The sequence below is a fragment of the Dermacentor variabilis genome, chromosome 9, assembly GCF_050947875.1.
Source record: "Dermacentor variabilis isolate Ectoservices chromosome 9, ASM5094787v1, whole genome shotgun sequence".
In the NCBI taxonomy this organism is placed as follows: Eukaryota; Metazoa; Arthropoda; class Arachnida; order Ixodida; family Ixodidae; genus Dermacentor; species Dermacentor variabilis.
The window spans coordinates 84,879,038-84,901,832 of NC_134576.1; the positions used below are offsets into that span (position 1 = coordinate 84,879,038).

Below are 22,795 nucleotides of genomic sequence, written 5' to 3' on the forward strand. Positions count from 1 at the left end.
CGGCACTTGCAGGAGTACCTTAGAGGGCACTTGGCCACTTCGAGCCATTTGATCACTGCTCTGTTAAAGAAGCTGCGGTTATAATGCGGACTCCGTTGACAATATAACTTGCGAAGGCACTGCATTATTTACGGCGCTAGTACGTTCTGTGCACGATCAATGCGAATCAAAATTACTTTCAAGACACATATCCGGTGTTTCATTAATAACGTAAGTGGTGAACCCATTGTAAAGCGTGATCACATATGCGTGGAGCATGACGCAAGCAAATGCAATCATTTAACGAAATAAGGTTTCAACGTGCCTAGGAATATATTGTGAACATAATTTGTAGACGATGTTATCGCGTAAGTATAAGCTAGCTTGGTTTTAGTCATATGAGACCTATTCAGTATTTCATACTACTACAAAATACAATAATAATTCACTAATTTAAAATGGTAATGCAACCTTTTGAGCCGCCGAAATGCACTTCTTCGTTAAGACGGTATGTTAAACCGCAATGCAAATAGAACAAATCCTATTCGCTGCTCTTCGCTAAGTGGCAAGGTGTATTCCCCTTTCATAGACGCCATGCGCACTACCTTAATTGTTATTGATGACACACTTTCAGTTCACCATCCTTCTTATGCCTCTAATTTTCCGGTTACTTTTTCTTTTCTTCCCGCTTACCTGTTTCCAAGTGTAGATGAGAAACAAGTGCAAACTGGTTAAGTTCCCCACACTTCTGTCGCAGCGAAGCTGGTTATGCGACTAGAAGCTCTTAAAAACATTACATGCCAGTTTTCATAGTTTCCTGGAACAAACTACAAATCACGAAGTTTCTGTTTTCAGCAGATGTGGAGGAATTTTCGGGGTGATATGCAGGTTTGTTCTGAAGTGTGCGTGTCAGTTATGGGTTAAATGAAGATTGTTAAATTCTCATTTTCGCTTTATGTAAGGGCATTTTATGAAGCGCTTAAAAGACCACTCAGTTTTCCCGCTGCGAAATCAAGAAACCCAGAGGTATTATATCTAGAAGAAATGGCGCCACTTGATGGCTAACGTGTGCACCAAAAATTTGAAGCCTGTAGCTTGAGTGATTGTTTCAATATATTTACTCAATTATCGTCTTTCTCTAGTCTTTATGCGCGACATGTAGTTGGTTTTGCGCAGCTTCCTAGGCGCGGGGTTTACGTTTCGTGAAAGGAGGAATCATGATTTGAGTAACGAGCGACAAATGTTCAACCTACGTAGGATAATTACAGCTTTTGCGGAGAGTTACCTATTCAAGCGTTCCGCATCCGCCGTGGGAGCCAAGTGGCTGTGGTGTCGCGCTACTGAGCCCGAGGGTCCGGGATCGAATCCCTGCCTCGCGGCGGCTGCATTTCGATGGGGGCGAAATGTAAAAACGCCGCGTGCCGTGCAAGGGTGCTCGTTGGAGAACCCTAACTGGTCAAAATCATTCTGGAGGCCCTCACTGCCGCGTGTATCGTTATCTGTTCGAGGTTTTCATACGCAAGTCCCCCCTCCCTCAATTTAATTTTCATTAAATTAAGCGTTTCCAGAGGGTCGTACTGCCTTTAACCGCAACGTTTCACAAAGTCCTAAAATAACTGTAAGCGCGCCGAATTTTGATTCGTTGAAAATAGGGGGGAATGCCAGGGGTAACATGGGGCGGAACTGTCACGTTGCTCCCATAAATACAGGTGTTGCAAATAATCAGTGAACCCTTGTTCTTTCCCACCTATTATGCGTGATAAAGCAGGTTCATGGTTGGTTTCTCCAGTGCTCCTCGGAGAAATGAAGTGGGAACCTGTCTATTTTCGCAGAAGAAAAGAGGCACGTTATGGGCAATTGTTTATGCTAAGTTGAAAGTCATCATCATCATCATCATCATCATCATCATCATCATCATATTTTACGTCCACTGCAGTGGATTTATACGTACTGCATTTGCGATTAATGACGTGTTCAAGTGCTCGTAACGTTATAACGTGTGTCGCGATCAGCGCCAATTAGAACCCGCTGCCGTGGCCCAATAACAAGTGCCACCAAAATCGCATTTAGCAAATATGAGGGCTACGATATGACAAATTTGTGCGCGAAATTAAACGTATGTGAGCCAGAAAAATCCTTTGTAAAATGTTGTTTCAGAAATCGATTGGGACAACGTCTCTCTCCGCCCCCGCACCCCAAACTAAACAGGCCGCAGGCGCTAACGCTACGGTTGCTACAAACACATACCTATCCCAACCCCACCACCTTACAAGTTTACACATCATCTACCCGGACGTCTACCCCGGCGATGCGTGCCAATCGTGCGGAGTCACGGTGACACTTGCACACGTTCTCTGGGACTGCAGGCACTGTCCGCCCGACTCTACGTCCGAGAAGTGGGAGAAGACCATACGAAGCCCGCTACTACAAGACCAGCAATGGGCCGTCAAGCGGGCTCGCTCATCGGCCGCCAGGTACTCCCTGTCGGTCCCTGCGTGGGAGACGCCCACAGCGCGCTGACGTGCGTCCTGCAGGACCTTTATTAAAATTTGACCAATCCAATTGCTCGAGAGGGTTATATGGCCACTTAGTGCTTCTTGTCGCCCATGCCTTGTCGACCAGCCTCTGAAAATGTGGCAAACTAGCCCCCGCAGTTCGTGAGGCAAGAACTGCGCTGCCGAAATGCTCAAGTCCTCGAACTTTGCCGTCGAATATTGTCGAAATTTTTGTAGAAGGCACCCGTGCATATGCTCTTGTGGACACCGGTGCTGCCGTTTCTGTTATAGACGCCACTCTTTGCCGCAAGCTTCGGAAGGTGACCACGCCTCTTGAGATGATGCCCTTACGTACAGCGAATGGAGACCCTGTTCGGCCTATAGTTGCCTGCACTGCTCGACTTATTATCGCTAAAGAGCGCTACATTGTTGAGTTTATCCTCCTTTCATCCTGCTCGCATGACATCATACTTGGCTGGGACTTTCTATCGTATACCCACGCCATTATTGATTGTGCCAGATCTGAACTTGAGCTCTTCCCAGTGTGTGACCAGCCCTACAACCCCGCTCATCAAGCCGCACACAAACTAGTCGTAACAGAAGACAGAAATTCCGCCGACAGCAGCTGCTTTGCTCCGCGTGTTCTGCAACAGCATATGTGATGAAGCTGCATTCTTTGAACCATCACGCCTCCTTCGAAGTAGGAAGCCACTTCTTCTGCCTTATTCGACCCTCTCTATTTCGAATGGAACAAGCGCTCTCTGCCTCACAAATCCCTTCCGTATCCCATCAAACTGCTTAAAGATGAATCCCTTGGATGCATGCGACCCATATATATACTGGCCAAATTTTTTTTCGTGCGGCAAGATTCAGCTCAACGCGACCTCGACGTCGTGAGTGCTCTTAATCCTTCTGATATACCAGCTGCCGACCTATTCGATTCGTCGATCGCAGGCGGAGTGTCACCATTTGAACGCTCTGCTTTTCTCCAGCTGCTCTACCAGTTCCGCGACTCTTTCGATGTTGTCCAACGTGCCCTTGGCCGAACTTCAACCATTGTTCACTACATCGACACCGGCTCCAACTCGCCAGTGCGACAACCCCTTTCCCGTGTCTCCACCGCGGAACGTCAAGTTATTACCGACCAAGTTGACGACATGCTTAAACGCGACGTTATTCGCCCTTCACAAAGTCCGTGGGCATCACCTGTGGTTCTCGTTAAAAAGAAGGATGGATCAATTCGCTTCTGCGTGGATCACCGGCGCCTAAACAAGGTCACTCGAAAAGACGTGTACACGTTACCCAGAATTGACGATGCCCTTGATTGCCTACAAGGTGTCGAGTTTTTTCATCGTTAGATTTGCGTTCCGGGTATTGGCAGGTGCCTTTAGCAGAGGCCTACCGTTCAAAGACAGCCTTCGTCACGCCTGACAGTCTATATGAATTCAATGTGATGCCCTTCGGCCTCTGCAATGTGCCTGCCACCTTCGAACGCATGATGGACTCGGTTCTGCGGGGTTTGAAGTGGCACATGAGTCTCTGCTACCTCGACGACATTGTTGTCTTTGCGCCAGATTTGGGAACCCATCTGGAATGCCTCAACCATGTCCTGACGTGTCTGAAGACCGCTCAGCTACAACTAGATCTCAAGAAGTGCCGCTTTGCTACGCGAAAACTTATAAATTTCGGTCACATCGTATCAAAGGACGGTGTGCTTCCGGACCCGGCTAAGCTACGTGCCGTGACCGACTTCCCCAAACCGACGGCTCTAAAGCAGTTACGAAGCTTCATAGGGTTATGCTCCTACTTTCGTCGGTTTGTGCGTAACTTCGCCTCTATAATTTCGCCTTTGACCCAACGTTTGAGCAGTGCCTCCAATCTTTCGTCATGGTCTTCTGAGTGTGAACAAGCTTTCTCCACCCTTCGCCGTATCCAGACTTCACCACCTATACTGCGCCACAGTGATCCTACGGCCGCAACTGAGGTGCACACAGACGCCAGTGGTGTCGACCTCGGTGCTGTTCTCGCACAACGAAAGCCTGGGTTCGCAGATTATGTCGTTGCATACGCCAGCAGAACGCTCACCAAGGCTAAGTCAAACTAACGCGTCACCGAGAAAGAATGCTTGGCAATAGTCTGTGCGCTTGCCAAGTTCCGCCCTTACTTATATGGACGTACGTTTGATGTAGTTACGGACCCTCATGCATTATGTTGGCTATCTTCATTGAAGGATCCGTCAGGTCGCCTTGCCCGCTGGGCTCTTCGACTTCAACAGTTTCACATCCGCGTTATATATCGTTCCGGACGCAAGCATGCCGATGCTGATGCACTGTCGCGGTCACCACTATCCACCGAAACTGCGTCCATATCCACTATAGACCACCCATTGTCAGCTCTTGACGTCGCCACCGTCTCCTCTGCACAGCGCCATGATCCCTGGATCGCTTCGCTTTTTGACGTTTTATTCGAGGCACCCACCCTTTCGACCACTCGAACACTGCGACGCCAAGCTTCGCACTTCAGCATCCGTGATGGCCTCTTGTACCGGCGCAACCACTCTCCAGATGGTAGGAAGTGGCTCCTAGTTATCCCCAGAACACTGTGCTCTACAATATGCGCGTCCTTTCACTCCGTCCCGCAGTGTGCTCACGGCGGTGTCTTCAAGACCTATGAACGCTTACGCAAAAGGTACTACTGGCGCGGAATGTTTCGCTTTGTCCGCAAGTTCATTCGCGGCTGCCACGAGTGTCAGCGACGAAAAAAACCACCGCATTCTGCCGCAGGTTCATTACAGCCCCTTCCATGCCCAGATCGCCCATTCGACCGCCATGGGATTGACGTTTATGGACTTTTACTTTTGACCACGGCGGGAAACCGATGGGTAATCATTGCTGTCGACCACCTTACATGATACGCCGAAACCACTGCTCTCCCCACGGCGACAGCAGATGACGTCGCCTCTTTCATCCTCAGGCGTTTTGTGCTTCGACACGGTCCTCCTCGCGAACTCCTCAGTGACCGTGGCCGCGTATTTCTCTCTGATGCAATCCAAGCACTTCTACACCAGTGCAACATTGTAGATCGTACGTGTACTGCCTACCACCCTCAGACGAATGGTCTCACTGAGGGGTTTGATCGGACACTGGGTGACATGCTTGCGACACATGTTGCATCTGATCAGTCAAACTGGGACCTGGTTCTTCCATTTGCGACATATGCGTACAACAGCGCTACGCAAGTCACAACCGGGTATTCCCCCTTTTTCCATCTGTACAGTCGCCAGCCGACGCATAGTATCGACACGTTGCTGCCATACGCACCAGATGCCTCAGAGTGCACGCCCGTGTCGGAACTCGCCCGTTGCGCTGAAGATTGCTGACAACTAGCCAAGCGCTTTACTACAGCTGAGCAACAACGCCAGAAAAACGCTCGCGATGATGACCGCTGTCCTGCCGCAACATTCGCTCCTGGAGCACTTGTGTGTCTGCTTGTACCACCCTGCGCCCCTGGCTTGTCGTCCAAACTACTCCTAAATTATCATGGTCCCTACCGCGTCGTCGAGCGTACTTCGCCCGTAAACTACGTCATTGAACCTCTTACGCTGCACGGCGACCGTCGTTGACGTGGACCTGATGTTGTTTACGCAGACCGCCTCAAGTTGTACTTCGACCCTCTTGTCCCCACCTGTTAGATCGCCAGGATGGCTCCACCTTTCTCGACGGGGGCAATTGTAATGAAGAAAGTAAGATAATGACATCCCGATCTTCATCAAGAGCGGAGGGCACGAGATCGGCGCTCGAACACCACCATCTTGTGCTCCCGACCTACTGTTCCGAGCTACCGCCTGTTTGTTGGACTCGTCCAATAAACCTCCTTACACTTCGTTTTTGAGTGTTTCGAGGGTACCCTGCGGTGCACAAAGTTCATACTTGGCGAAAATAAGAGGCACGTTATAGGCTGCGGGACCATAGGCGAAATGCATTATTTCGGTGGTGATTGCGACCTGTGCAATAAATTATGTATTTACCCTATCGGAAGATCATAAATACCCAGTACCATAAACCTGTTTGTTGCCACAAGGATCATATAGGAACAAACAGCGTTATGGAACAAGAGATATAGGATTTTCCTACCGAGTGGGGCGCTCCCCAGCGTATTCATTTTAGTTTTACGAGTGGCGAGAAATTAAACGCGCAGACCTGGCATAACTACGAATACCACTAAGATCAAGTTTAGCGATAACAGGGTTAAGTTTACGGCAAATCGTTGGGCATAGTCACACGCATGTGTATTAAACTATGCATTTTCAAGAAAAAATTAAGCATTCCGAAATGTCATATTGCAGTTATTCTCAATGTTTCTCAGAGTTCTGAAACATGCACTGTACAGCACAGCAAGGTCAAATTCAATGATCGCACGAGAACCTTGAAGTTTATTATGTTGCGGGAATATGACGGTCCTGGTTTAATTAAAAGTTTGGCAAATAATTGCTGAATCCTCTTTCTTGTCTATTTTGATTCCACTTTCTATTTTTCTTTCACTATCGTTGTGGAAAAGCTGAATGTGTGCGGCTGAATGCCTGCTTTTGTGAAACTTGCGCCGTTTTGTGAACCATTCGCCCGTTCGAAAGTCAAAGGACCGTTCTCATTCTGATTAACGACTCAGCGCGAACAGTGTTGTACAAGCTTTGATCTATGTGAGCACCACCAAGTGCTCGTCAACGTACGATTGTGCATATGTAAATTGCTGACAGACTTGATCAGTGCGGTAATGTTTGACGATTGTGCGTCGTTCTTCACACTATTGACACTATTGCAGTCTTTCTATTGTTGCTTGGATTTCTGGGCACAAGATCCCCAAATTAAAGTTTTAAGTTTAATTTTTACCGCACAAGTACAGTGATGTATACACAGAGGTCGGGATGGCAGCAGAAAAGCTGCATAACGGCAGCTTGGCTCGCCCCACCTCCGTGGTAATAATTTAATTTCCATTCTGCGCTAACCTATCTAGTAGTGTTGGATCTGCGTCCCGCTATTCACTGGTGCATTCCACCTTCCGGGTAAAGTCATTGCAATCCGTTCGACGTGTGAGCTCATTCAGGCTGAATGAATCCATTCCTTGCATGGTTCAAAAGTGCTTATTTTTAAATGTTCATTAGCATGTTTCGTGCTAGACATACATCGCGCACAGCATGCTCATCCATTTCATCAGTAACGTTGAGAATTGGCTGTCCGTGTCGTAATGCAACCTCTACAGAAGCTTCACGCGACCGACACTTCTTATCTCGCGTCAACAAAAGCTTCAGAATATAAAGCTGAAACAAAACAAAGGGTTACGCTTGCCTCTGACTTGATGAGTAGGAAAAACAAGTATGCCCGATTCTTCTGGTCACTGACAGGTATGAATCCAGAGTGCGCTTCCAGCTTATCGCACGGTGGCGGCAAATTTACGAGGCTGGCACTTCTCATTTTCTTGCGTATCAGCTCCGGTATCTGGTCACTCTTGGCTGAACGTACGGAACTGTTGGAACCAGAACTGTAAAAAGACACAATAAACAAAAAAATAACCGCTCAAGCATTCCGTACAGATGGTTAACCAGTGAAGCTGAAACATGTGGCCCCGCTGTTTATCACTCGGTTAATCCCAACGGTTCATTAAGTGACGACTTGGTAGGCTGCTGGATCCTCCGTACGCAGTTGGTGCCTGCGCACGGCTGCACGAGTCTCTTCTTGCGCATGGGCTGCAGCATCGGCATGGCGTAGGCGAGCTCGTTCCCGGTTCTGCTCACAGCATTGCTGATCGGAAGCTGCTTGCTCCTTAGGAGTACGTATGATGCGTGGCCCACCCATTTTAGAACCGGAGAGGAGCTGCTGCTCGCGTGCTCAGCTGAGAGGGTTGCTCTCCGTCTGCTACTGGCGCAGCTAATCGAACACCACCTAGATAGCACAAGCCTTTTTCACTCCGATCCATGACGTCGTTTCCTGGCCTGACTGCCATAGAAGTTAATGGAGATGCTCCCGAATAGGCAACAGTGATTTTGACATCACTGCTTTCATCCCGCCAGCCTTGTCAACGAAAACTGCTGGTATGTCGCACCGTGGTACACAAAAGGACTGCATGGAGAAAGTAGAAAATGGAATGTTTATTGTTCGCTCCGCAACGGCTATATATAGGAGGTCTGTGACGTACACGTCACGTGTCTAAAGTCCCGGATGGTGTCCTGGGTTGCCAGCTGAAGACACAGCATCATCTTTCCCCTACAGATCGAGGTGCACAGGAGCTCTGCGTTGTCGTGCTGACCTTCTGAATGATGTCTCTGGGTTTGGAGCTTGGACCATCGGCATAGCATCCGGGTCAAACTCTGGCGGCTCCTAACTTTGTGCAACCCCGCCGGACGGTCCCAGCACAACGTTGTCTCTCGGGTTTTTATGTCTTTATCTTGTTCCCTTGGTCGACCACCCAATGGTTCTGCTGGAGCTTCTCGTCTTCGTACTTGCTCACAATATCTACGTTGAATCTCCTGCTATGCATCTACTCTGACCATTCTCGCTCCCTGTTTTCTCACCTTGGCAGGTATCCATCTCGATCTCGTCCAGCTTCGTGTCCACACTCGCCGACACTGTGGTCATTTTCTGTGTACTCGTATTATGCGCCTTTGTATCGGTTGCTTGCATGTTTGGTGCGATCCAGTCGACCTTCGTCCTTACTTGGCACCCCAGTAGCAACATTGCTGGAGACTTTCCTCCTTTTCCTGGAGTCCGACGGTAAGTACAGAAGAATCTGACCAGCCGTGTCTGTAGTTTCGCCTGGGCTGTTTTCTTGAGTCCTTCTTTGACTGTGCGAACCACCATTTCCGCCACGCCATAGGACTGTGGATGATATGGAACCGTGGTGAGATGATGTATGCGATTCTGGTGCACGAAGTCCCGCAAGAAAGTACTTGTAAACTGTGGCCCATTGTCGGTTACTATGGTTTTGGGAAGACCGAACCTACGAATGATAACTCATAGAGCGTCCACCGTGGTTTCTGACTTGCCTGTCTTCATAGGAGCGCTTGCATTCACTTGATGCATCTACTGCGATTAATATCATGTGCCTCTTCAGTGGTCAGGCGAAATCTAGATGCAGGCGGCTCCACCTTTCACTAGTGACTGGCCGTGGTACGGGCGTGTGCCGTGAAGGCATTGATGCGACTTCCATACATACCGAACATGCGCGATTTCTGCGTCCACATTTGGGAACCAAAATAGCGACCTGGCGGTCTTCTTCATAGCAGCCATCCCTGAGTGACTCTCGTGTAACACATTCAAGATTTGTCTGATGGCAGCTGCGGTTATCACAATATGGTGTCCCCAGAAAATCTACTCCGGCATAAGCGTCAGTTCCCGTCTTCTGTTGAAGCAGGATTGGTTTTGCTCTTGTTACACCGCTAAGACGTCCGCCAAACCTTTAACTATCCACTGTCTGACTTGCTGCAATGTTGCGTCAGACTCGGTCAGCTGTACTAGTTCCCGTGCTGTTATGGCTTCGTTTGCTAAGGATTCAGTGTATAGCACATACTCGGGTGTTTCTTCAAGACACTTGGCGTGTTCGCTGGTCAGAAGCGGCAGCCGACTCATGGCATCAGCATTGGTGTTGTCCACACCCTTTCGGTACTCTAAGATAAACTCATAATTGTCCAGCAGGAGGGCCCATCTTTGTATCCTGGCTGCTCCCATGGGCGGAATGACTTTGTTCGGATTGAAGAGACCCATCAGCGGTTTATGATCAGACACCAAGACAAACTTCTTTCCGTACAAATAGCCTTTAAACTGGGTCACCCAAAAAGCCAGTGCCAAAGCTTTCTTTTCCAGCTGCGAATAGTTTCGTTCTGCTTGGTTAAGTGTCCTGGAGTGGAATCTTATGGGGTAGTCGATTCCATTTATTCGACGGGAGAGAACTGCACCCTTTCCTACTGCTGATGCATCACATTCCAAACCCTATTGTTTTTTCGGGTCGAAGTGAGCTAAAAACCTTGAAGTCTGGATGACTGCTTTTACGTGCTTGAAGGCCGTCTCTTGTTTCTTCTGCCATTTCCATGTGGCTGCCTCTTAAAAAGGTCATACAATGAAGCCAAGTGTGTAGACAGATTAGACAAAAACTCGGCATAATAATTAATTAATCCGAGGAATGCCTTAAGTTCGGTCACCGATGTAGGTGTAGGGGCCCATATGACGGCTGCTATGCTGTCGTCTTAGGACTTGAGGCCAGAAGCATTCGCGCGGTGACCCAGAAAAGTGGCTTCCCTTTGGCGGAATTTACATTTGTTGCGATTCAGCCTAAATTCATTCTCTCGTATCCGTTGAAGCACTTGCCGCAACAGTGTGATGTGGTTTTCTTCTCCGCTACGATTATGTCATCGAGCTAAACTTGGACACATAGGAGATCACTGAAGAGCAAGTCCATGCGTCTTTGAAAGATGGCTGGCGCTGAACTTACTCCAAATGTAAGTCTGTTGAAGCAGAATAAACGCTTCGGTTTGTTCAGCACTGTTAATTCCTTATTCTTGTCATCCAACGGTAGTTGATTGTAGACGTTTGTCAAGTCGAGGGTGGTGAATACTTCGCCGCCGTTTAATCGTACGAAAATGTCTTCTACCCGTGGCAAGGGATATTGTTCCGTATCTCTAGCGGCGTCCACAGTCCGACAGAAATCTCCACAAACTCGGATGGATCCATCGAGTTTCACGACAGGAACTACAGGTGTTGCCATTCTGCTGCCGTTACAGGTGATAAAACACCGTTCGCCACCATCCGATCCAATGCCTCCGGAACCTTGTCTACCAAGGCATAAGGTAGGAAACGAGCTTTTCGGAAACGAGGTGTTGCTTGTGGCTTGAGTTGGAATTTCATTGGTTGGCAGATGAATATTCCAAGTCCCGAGGCAAATACATCCGTGAAGTCATCAAGTAAAATGTGTAGTGTTTTATCCGCTTCGTTCCGTAGTGCTTTCATCACCGGTACATGGTGGGGCCTCAGCATTGACATCCCACATTAGTTGAAGGTCTCCATGATGTCTCTGCCACACAGCGCCAGGCCAGGGGTGTCTGCGATCACAATAGCTCCGGCTACCGTCTGCCCATCACACGACGCAATCATGTGCCATGTGACCCACCACGGAAAGACCCCCCCCCCCCCTCAAAGAAAAACAGGAAAGTCGAATAATCGTAGTGGTTAACGGTGGCCAGTTGTGGCGGTGCAGCCGAAACATCTTTGCAGACACGACGCTAATGGCCGCCCTGCATCTACAAGCATACGAAGAGACAAACCATTCCAGGTAATTTCCTTAAAAACCGGCTCCACAGTGTGTCGGTTACTATCTTATGTGCCACTATTGTATGAAGTGATCCGCAGCCGGGTGACCGGTGTTCGGAATCTGCCAACATGGCGTAGGTACCGGGAGGCTTACCTCGCTTTCCAGAACGGCACACCCGGGCTAGATGTCCGCGCCGACAACATTTGCAACACACGCTGTTTTGGTGACAACATGGTTCTTCGTCATGAGTGACGCTTCCGCATCTGGAGCATCGTTGGACACGCTGCAGAGTTCGTCCTTCTCGAGAAGGCCTTGTTGTACAGGGAACCACCCCTGCTTCCAATGTCTGCATGTTTTTGGCGTGCTCACTGGCGTTCTGCGCGGAAATGGCGAAGCCTTCTGTCTCCGATAAAGTTAGGTTATGTCTTGTGAGTAAAAGCCGCCGAACGTGTTCATCGGGCACGCCGCAGACGATTACATCCCGTAACAGGCGCTGCTGAGCGATCCCAAAGTTGCACCGTTCGGCGAGCCGCCGAATCTCCGTGGTGAAGTATTGCACGTTCTCATCGAGTTGCTGTGCCCACCTTAAAAATGAGTAACTTGTGGAGATTTCACTGATTTCCAGTGCATAGTAGTCCTGCAAATATGCGATGACTTCTTTGTATGTAAGGGCATTGATTTGCGTTGGATGACATCTTCCCTGGATGACGCGTACTCCCGAGTCTGGTAATGAGCATATCAAGATGGCGTGTCGTTTCGATTGATCTGTTATCTCTTGCGCTTCCAGGTACGCCACAAGTCGGATATTGAAGGTTGTCCATGTGCCTTTGATGCCGTCGAACACAGACGGTTTTCGGAGATCCATTCTGCTCTGCGTAGTGAACCAGATGGGTTCATCGTCTTCCTCGTCGCCACTGATATGTCGCGCCCTGGTACACAAAAGGACTATATGGTGAACGTAGAAAATGGAACGTTAATTGTGCGCTCCGCACGGCTATATATGAGAGGTCCGTGACGTACACGTCACGTGGCTAGAGTCCCGGATAATGTTCCGGGTTGCCAGCTGAAGCACAGCAACAGCCAGGTAGTGTGATGTCATGGATCGGAGTAAACAGGCCTTGTTCTATCTAGGTGTTGTTGGCTAATCACACTATTGTTCTATTCGCGCATGGACATGGGCTTACGCCGGAGGAGTTGTCGGCGTACAGGCGACCGACAGACGCGCGGACGGACGGACGGACGGACGGACGGAAAGACGGACGGACGGCCGAATCGGCTAGCCATATACCGCTTCGCTGTAAAAAGTGCGTCACGTCTTTTGGCCACGTTTTTCAGTCTCCCTATGTATATCAACATGAAGGTTCAAGGTAATTTTTGACGCTTCGTAAATGCTACAACTCTTCTGTTCCAATCTGGAGAGTGACATATCCTCAGAGTGAGACTTCGGAGTTATTTCTTGCGTTCAGATATATAGCACAAACATGCCTTTTTAAACGGGTGTCTTTGTTTATTGCCAGATTTTGGAGGCCTTTGTTATAGAACCTATAACGTTCTTTGCAGCTGAAATAATGCTGTGTTTAATTCCTCAAAAAAAAATTCGCCATGAAACATTTTGCGGATCTCACGGGTTGTGCGAATCGGTTTAAGCGAAGCTTTCATTGGTGTTTGTGGTGAACGATTTTTGTGCTTAACGGTCATATACAAACAGAGACCACCCGACCCAGTAGACACACATTCACTGGGAACCACCTCGCTTAACCTCGCAGCGTTAGATCATGCACATTTCGCGCATGACGACGACGGTACAAAAATCCCTGTATGACGTCGGCTGAAAGACAATGATGGAATGGCGACAAGAGAAGGATGACACTGGAATCGCTGCAGCAAAAGGAACGCTATAATATCACCATGACGGCGTGTAGACGATGCAAAGGTGACAATGGCATCACGAAACTGCTATGACGACGACGGGATGACCACCATGAGAGGATGACACTGGAATGACGACAATGGTATGATGACGGCAACGTGAAGACAACGTGATATGGTCGCTAGAATGATGTCCATGGTATGGCGATGACGCATGACAAAGGTGGTGCGACGAAATAAATTGTGGAACTTGAATTAGAGTGGTGGCATAACGACAATATGACGACGATGCTGAAACAATCATAGTGCTATGACCACAACAGCATGATGACAATGGTATGACGATGGTGGAATTATGAAGATGGCATGAAGTGGCGATGCTGAAATTCTAATAATACTACCACAACTGTATTGTAATGGCATAACAATGCTGGACTGACGACGCCCGTGTGACGACAGTGGCATGACGTCAACGGCAATCACTGCGAAAAATTTGACATTAAAATGGTCACAGCGGCGTGACAATGATTGCATGACGACGACGATTTGATGACGACGGTATGGCAGCCACTGCATGAGGAGGTGGAGTGACGATGAAAGTTTTACGATGACGGCGGGACGACCAGTTGTCGATATTGGAGTGATCCGATGGTATGGCAACGACGGCATGACGCCGCGATGAAGGTAATGGCGGAACGGGAATGATGAAGATGACATACAGACAATAGGATGAAGAAACTAATGTGATTGCAATGGTATAACGACAACAACTGCAAGACGAAGTTGCAAGGGTGACAATGACGTAACGATGAATGCGAGACGACCATGTCATAACGACTCTGTAGTGACGACGATGGTATGGCAACAACAACCTGCCACCGATGTTCTTAAGTTTCAAACAAATAATGTTAAGAAATTTACATTTCGAGAAGCTATGCAAATTTTTGCCGCACATAATTGTTGTCTTTTTCTTACTTTGATCAATGTGCTATTCAATATGTATGGCCCTGGCCTGCTATCATAAATTGAAGCCACACTATTTTTGGGCACTTTCGTCGCAGGCGTAGCTAATATTCCTTGAGAATGCACTTCTTAAATACTGCAAGTGATGCTTTGTAAGTAGGGCAACATAGTCTGAGGTTAAGTATTAAGGTACAGAGCACATTACCACTTGTATCTAAAAAAATATTGTTCGCGAAGATGCGCTGACTAGATTTATTTATAAATCCCCTACGGAAAATATTTTCTTTCGCAGCCTGTGTTTACCACAGATAAACAAATGGCAATTGGTGTTAAATTAGAGTACTATTTTCAGAAGCTGAAGTAAGCAACCTAAGGAAGCTGCGCCGTGAAATAAATCATGTAGATAAAATAATATTACATTTATTGTGAAATATGCACAGTCCTTGCTCTACCGTTGCCTCTATTTTTCAAGTAGTTTGTTCCTTACTTTTTCTGGGGTGGTCCGCCTTGCACGCTGATTTCGCCATTGGAGATACACCGCGTCCAAGCTAGAGCCGAAGTCAAAAACAGTGCGGTGGCTCTGCACAATTTCATCGCTTCTTACATAGCCAATAAAAAAGCGCTAACGCAGCATTCAATATCCGGTATTTGCCTTTGTATAGACCTGGAAAGAGAGGGGCATCGTCCACTGCACACGTCACGTCATGAATTCTTAAAATCGAAACAACTTTGCTTAGTGCAAGAATGCGGTGTATTGTGCGCGACTGGGCAGATTCTTTTCTTGAGCCAAGGTGAAAACGATCCGCGGGAAAGCAGAACAACTTCTCGCACGAGCACTCGTGTATACAGACACGCCTTTCTGCTTTGCAAGGACAGCGCGACACAAAACGAAAGGCGGTAAGAAAGCAACGCAACAATGACAATTTTATCACCCTTTTTGCACCGTGCGGTGTTTGCAAGGTGTGAGCCTACCATAATGTCCAGTTTTCAGTTTTCTTAAGCCGTAGTTTCGAGCTTCTCCTTCAGATTGCGTTGAATGATACCTACCTGGTACGTGGTACGTAGTAGACTTGCTGAATGTCAATACTGTACCGGCACTGCAAAAGGCAGCATACGGTCCACGAGTGAACATATTTGTGTTACAGCGATAGCCACTGCGGGCTCACTCCGTTAATCATTTGAATGTCCAAATGATTAACAGGCAGGGCGGTGTTAGGATTACAACAGCGCACACACGACTGCTTGGTAGTGGAAGATTCCGTCTCTGTGCTGCTCCACCCTACACCGATGCATATTACTGTGCCTGTCCTGTCGCACGCTCGCTAAAATGATTGGCTGGTGGCACGATCTGTAGCTTATTCAAAAACCAGCTCGAGGCCAACGAATTCGCACGAAGTGGTAAGAAGCGAGAGGCGGCATAGTTGAAGAAATGCAAGAAAAAATTAGCGTCCAATTTTCGGGGACGCCGGGAAGCATGACGCTCGCAAGCAGAAAAGACTTGCGCTAGAGACACAACATTTCTTCTTGTTGAATTGATTGTTCGCGCTCTGCCGCCGTTTATTCCCGCCGATAGCTCGCAGGGACAGCGCAGCAGTTACTGCTCATGACATTACGCCAGTTTCGCTCCACTGCATTGCATAAAAGACGAAAAGGCTTGTTTCCCGAGTCCGAACAAAAGCAAGAAGCATTCAGATTTAAAGGACAATTCGTGCCCCAAAGTTTCCGCAGAAAGAGTCGCATACACTACATGCATCCTACTGTTCTGTTATGTATCTTTTTGTTAAAGAGCACAGAACAAACGAAGAGTTCAAAAATAAATACACGAGCTTTTGTCGCAGACAAAAATATAAAAGGAAAAGACTTCAAGCGTCATTGTAACAACTTGAGGCTTTTGGTAAAGTCCTTGCATTGTAACTTGTTGTGGCATAATTTTTTGTTCCTTTGTGAAATGGAGCACAGCATGTGCTGATCAGGTAGCGCTTGCGTCGGCGCGAGGGAAATGCGAGAGCTGGGCAAGAGTAAACTTATGTTTTGCGGAGTCAGCAGAGTGAAATTCCAAATTCACGGTGATTTATTTCAGCGAGAAATATCGCGCCGTGATAGTGGCTGGGCATTACTTGGGGCAATATTCGGTGCAGCCAGCAACAAGTATTCTATTGGGCAACATGTCTAGTGGCCCATGTCTGCTCGGCAGGACAGCTGCCAGCACATGCCTGTCGACAACTTCGGTCACTGGGTACGTGAAAAAGGTTAGATACAGTTATATCGCAAAGTGGGTACTGTATCCAAAGAATGGGAATCTCAATAAAATACGTTCATTTGACCTGAGGAAACTGGGGTTCCTGTTCTGCCGCGATGTAATGCTTAGCTTGGTGCGAAATTAATATTCTTCGAAGTCGTGCGGATGACTTGCCCTGTGCACATCCAACCAATAAATGAGGACCTTAACTGAGAAAGTGCAAAGGTAAATTGCAATATTAATATGCGGAATTCGATGTTAATGTTGAATAGCCTGGAAAGGAAGCAAGAATTCAGGATCGCCAGCCAGCTTCCAGAGTCTGTGACGGAGTAGGTTTACCTAAGTCAATTACACATGGGGCACCCTGGGCATGAGCAGGAAATTCACTGAAGCATAAATATCAGTTGAAGTGCACAGGGCAGGCATTACAATATCCTGACTTGGAGCTTACCAAGATAAATATTCACTGCATTCTACCGGTGCTCACATACGGGGTATAAACTTGGAATTTTACAAACAAGCTCGAGAAGATGTCAGGGGCAGTGTAAGGAGAGATGAAACGAAAAATGTTAGGCGTAACATTAAGACCCAAGAAGATAGTAGTGTGGATCAGAGAGCAAACGAGGATAGTCGATATTTTAGTTGACAGTAAGAGAAAAAAATGGGAGCTTGGCAGGCCATGTAATCTGAGGGCAGATAACCGGCGGGCCATTGGAGTTACAGAATGGCTACTGAGGGAAGGCAAGCGCAGTCGCGGACAGGAGGAAATTACGTGGGTTGATGAAATTAACAAATTTGCGTGCGCAAGTTGGAATTAGCTAGTACAAGACAGGGGATAAATGGAGATCACTTTGCCTTTGTCCTGCTGCGACCATGACAGAATAATGAAATTAGCATTATTAGCTTATTTCAACCTTGTGTCTGTCTGTCTCAGACTCAGACACCTCATGTATTCTCAGATAACATAAGGGGACAGGGTAGGCCCTATTCTTGCCATGCATTTTAGGCTATGTTCGTGACCCTTTTTCTCATGATCTGCTGGGGTTAGAACATTAACCTTGGTGGCATTGTAATCAGCAATGTTAGGTAGTGTTACTGAACCAGGTTAGCATTTTTTTAAAGATTAGTGTTTTGTTTTCTTTTTTTTTACTGGACCCACCAAATTTTAGAGCCAAAATCTGCAGTAAATAGCCTGTAAACAAAAATCCCCTGTAAGAATGTTTTTAATCCTGGTTCAGTAGACTGTCTGCAATGTTTGCTCAATATCTGGAAAATATTACCTCCCTAGCGCTTGTAGTTTCTGAAAAAAAGGGTCAAATGCAGCAAAAATTCGTGTTTTGAGATAATTGGCTTTGAAGTGGAAGAAAGAGCTTTATTGCAATATATGACTATAGAAACAAATTCTGGCGCATTTTTTCAATAGCCACCAGCCTGGTAGTCCCCTCCATCGCCAACACTTCTTTTCTGTGCTAGCTGCCTTGTTTTCCGGGCCTCCTTAGTGACCAGTCGTCTCTGTGACCAGTTTAGCCTTCTCTGCAAAGTACAGTCGCCGCCGGTCCGCTTCGCGCAACCACTGGACTGTGAACCGTCCTGCAGAAACTCAGAATGACCTCAAAATGTCGGCTTGAGCAATGCTGCAGCGCTCATTAAAAGTTAGCATAGCATCCATTGTCTCTATTTTCAGCGTCTTGAGGCCAAGAAAGACATTCTTCGGAGCGCGCTCCCATACAACGTTGTTGAACGCCTCATCGCGTTCTCAGTTTTTCCATGGAGACATTTCTGGAGAAGCTCATGCTTTGAGGCAGCTGAAACGCCGGCGTTCCGTTTCAAGCGTTCCGCCGAGCGCGAAAGCTTCGATGCAGACGGGCACGGGGTGGCCGCGGCGCCCACTCCTGGATTGTGTTGCAGACAATTGGCGTCAGATCGACTTATGCCGGTTTCCGTGGAAGAGACGTTTTTTAAAGCACTTCTTTGGCTTCGTCTCTGCATTACCACTAAATAACTAGCAAATTCGGTTGTCCGCGAAAATACACCGAAGCACGAGCAAAACAGCACGCGCTGCGAGTAATTCAGCTGCGTCGTAGGATTCATTTGGCTAAGTGAAATATGCTAGCTAGGTTTTCACTGTTGCCAGATGAGTGACAGCCATTCCGCTAAACGTGACCAAAAATAGGCGGTGAAAAAAATTTTTTTTTCAGTTTAGGAGAGGCATAGATACCGAGCATGTGTCAAAGGGGGCGTGGCTAGATGCTGCCTAGGTTTCGAAAAATGCTGATTTTGAGATAAATATTTCGCGTGCGCGCAAATGAAACACTGGGCCATGTTAAGGAAAGAATAGAGATTTTAAATTACACAAAAACAAAAAATCGATTATTCGGAAACTTTGCCTACCCTGTTCCCATAAGCGACTGGGTATGTGCCCGAGCAGACAACTTACATCATATTAGGTAACAAACGAATATAAAGAAATCTTCACTAATAATCGATTTCCCATTACGAAATTCCGCATACACTGCTACCTGAACGCTAATGACAATCACTTCGCTGATCATCCCCAACGCATGGGTTCTCAGTTTGTTTGCTGCGATAATTCTCCTATTCTCCTATATTCAGCACTGTATAGGTGAGATTGTGCCATCGGCAACCAAATTGCACTCGCAAAAACCGGAATTTTCATCAAAAGCGTTGCTAATCGTTCATTGTGAAATTTCTTTTCCACGCCGGCTACACGCCGATTTTATAGTTCCACTCGAACTACGTGTATTATTGAACACCGGTCAGTTCATTTAATGAAATTATACATAATTGTTCCAGGTTGCGCTATATTCGTGCATTGGGCAAAGACATGTGCGTCTCAATGCAAACCAGTCTCTTGCTAGCGTGTGCGGATAACGATGTGCCTTATGGCTCTCGCAATTAAATATTTTTTAGCACTCCCAGTGCTTAGCTTAAATAAATGTATGACACAAGGAATAAATGTAGGATCACAAGGAATATAATACATATGAAATGTAAAATTTCAAGGCAGAGGAAACTGAAGAATAAGACATCAAATCCCTGCTACTCTGAGAAAATTAGCAAATTGGCACACGGTTTGAGAGCAGTGAAAAAACAACCAAAACATACGTACATGAACGTCACACTTAGCAACTTCATCAAGACGGCTTCTCAAATATTTTGGAGATATTTTAACGCGAGCATGCATAAGCAAAGCAATTTGCCGCCTATGCATGCTTTACAAAGAGCAACGCAGTTCAATAACTTTTTAAAAACCGTTTTTACACAAGACAACGGAACTTCACCAGATTTAAACCATCAGCCGAGGAGAACCGGCGACATACTTGGTGATATAGGGATAACGGAATCAGGCATACTTTCACTACTGCTTAGCATCGACATTAAAAAATCTTGCGGCCAACATGGAATTCCAAATACTTTTCTCAAGAGATACGCAGAATGGGTCTCTAAATACCTCTTACTTATATTTAAAAAATCTCTAGAATCGTCTGAGGTGCCCAAAGACTGGAAAATAGCAAAGATTGTCCCGATTCTCAAATCAGGTGACGCAACAAGCCCATCAAATTATAGACCGATCTCGCTAACTTGCACATCTTGCAAAATTCTCGAACAGATCATACTAAAACACATCGTAACCTTTGCGGAAGATAATAACTTGCTTAGCAACAACCAACATGGTTTCAGAAAAGGACTGTCTACTGTTACGCAACTGACAGAAACTGTGCATGATCTCGCTCTAACAATTGATAACCGCGGGCAGACTGACATAATATTTTTGGATCTATCGAAGGCCTTCGACCGGGTATCCCATCCTAAACTCCTGGACAAACTACAACACATTCTCGGATCTGGCAGCATAATAAACTGAATAAAAGCTTACCTTACGGGTCGACAACAGTACGTAGGAATCGAAAGTCAGCAATCTGATTGGGTAGAGGTGTCATCCGGAGTACCACAAGGAAGAGTCTTAGCACTAATTCTTTTTTTGCTATACATCAATGACATGGCAGATAACATGAAATCAACGATGGGCATGTTTGCAGATGATTGCATTATATATAGGGAGATTAGGAAACATAATGATCAAGTAACACTGAATCACGAGCTTGCGCAAGTAGCAAATTGGTGTCAAGCATGGCAAATGAAGATTAATTTAGACAAGGCTGTTTTTATGAGAGTAAGCCGAAAGAGAACCCCACTAGAATTCACCTACACGATCGAACAGCAAAAACTAAAAATAGTCGATGATTATAAATATTTAGGCATTGTCCTATCATCTGATATGAAATGGGACAAACATGTGTCGCACATATCTTCTAAGGCATTTACAACACTTTGTTCACTTAAACGCTCTTTAAAATCTGCCTCACCAGACACTAAGATGCTAGCCTACACCTCATTCGTTCGTCCTATACTAGAATATGGTATTACCTGCTGGTTCCCCCATACCAAACAGTGCATAAAACGCCTAGAAGCAATACAGAGAAAAGCCATCAGATTCATTTATAATAGGTAAAACCGTAATGATTCTCCGACAGAACTCCTTGATAACGCTTTCCTCCCGACTATATACAAGCGTGCGAAATTCTTACGCCTCAAGTTTCTGTTCCACCTCCTTAACGGGGGCTACAGATTAAACAGTGGTGCATATCTTTCACTGAACAGCGAAACACTAGAACTAAACATCTTAAACATTTAATTGAATACAGTTTCCACACAGACACATCCAGGTATTCGTTCTTTCCCCAGACCATCAGAGACTAGAATTCATTGCCTAGTGATATTGTAATTGCTCACCTGACGATTTCCTTCCTATGCTGGAAAATTATGTCTATGAGTACGCATCTTGATTTACCAGTATCGCCTGCAGACACCGCATTCTGTCTCTAATTGGTTTGGATGTACTTTTTTGTTGTTTATCTTTTGCTTCTGTATTTCTGTTCATTAACCTTTAAGGGCTGACTCAGGAAGGTCACACATTTTTATTGTATTACTCAAATACGTCTTCTTGTTAACTACAATACTAACAAGTGTAAAGTTTGTCATTCTTATTTTGATGCAATGTATTTTCCCATGTCCTGCAACAGCCTGAAATGAATGAAATAAGATGAAATGAATGAAATAAGATGAAATGAATGAATGAAATAAATAAATAAACGACAGTTTCTGTTTAATGAGAAAGGAGTGACAACAGTATAACAATATATAGCAATATAGCACGAATCAGGCTAGCACTAGAGATGGGAATGGCCAAAAGAAAAATATTTGAAGAAAACTTTTGGAGTACCTGGAAATTTCGTCAAAATTTAAAACCCTCCCAAAACAACGTCAAGGTGAAAAAAAATTACAAGATACCAAAAAAGTTACAAGATGTAACTAAGCCAAAGGAGTCATAGTGATAAAGTATAACTTGTCCTTTGGTATTTCTATTACATTTCCGTGTGCTGAAGCACTTACACTTTGTTTGGACAAAATTATCGCTCTGGTGTCCCTTTGACTGCTGCAGTTGTACCGTTTCCCCTCAAGTGAATAATATGCATTGACAGTATGTTCATACTTTCTTTCTCTACATCATGCAGAATTTCTGACCGAATTTGCTCGTCGAAAGAAGGGCACCGGATTCTACACTAAAGGTAATACCCCTGCGCGCTTTGCATGTTTGCGAAAGCCGAACGCCACTGATCACCAACCACCGATAAGGAAAACGGGTGAAAGAGCCAAGGGAACGTATTATCTTCAGTTCTTCAACCTTTACGCCGTGAAAAATTTTAATGTCTTGCTATCGCTGTGAGTGCTTCGACCTGAGGGCGAGATAAAATGATTGCATCCAATTGCGATGAAAATATCAGTATTTATACATTACGCAGCAGGTTCCGTGAAACTCGAACTCCTGGCATTGTGTGCGGCAGTCTGCAGTGCACGGGTAAACGTATTCAAA

General features: G+C 46.2%; 1 long non-coding RNA gene across 1 annotated transcript; it reads right to left on the reverse strand.

Moving 5' to 3' along the window:
• Positions 1–7,822: 7,822 nt before the first annotated feature.
• On the reverse strand, positions 7,823–22,752 carry LOC142557041 (uncharacterized). Its single transcript, XR_012822705.1, has 3 exons — positions 22,721–22,752; positions 15,088–15,264; positions 7,823–8,009 (listed from the first exon to the last, which is right to left on the reverse strand). It is a non-coding gene; the product is annotated as an uncharacterized LOC142557041 (long non-coding RNA).
• Between the last annotated feature and the right edge of the window lie 43 nt (positions 22,753–22,795).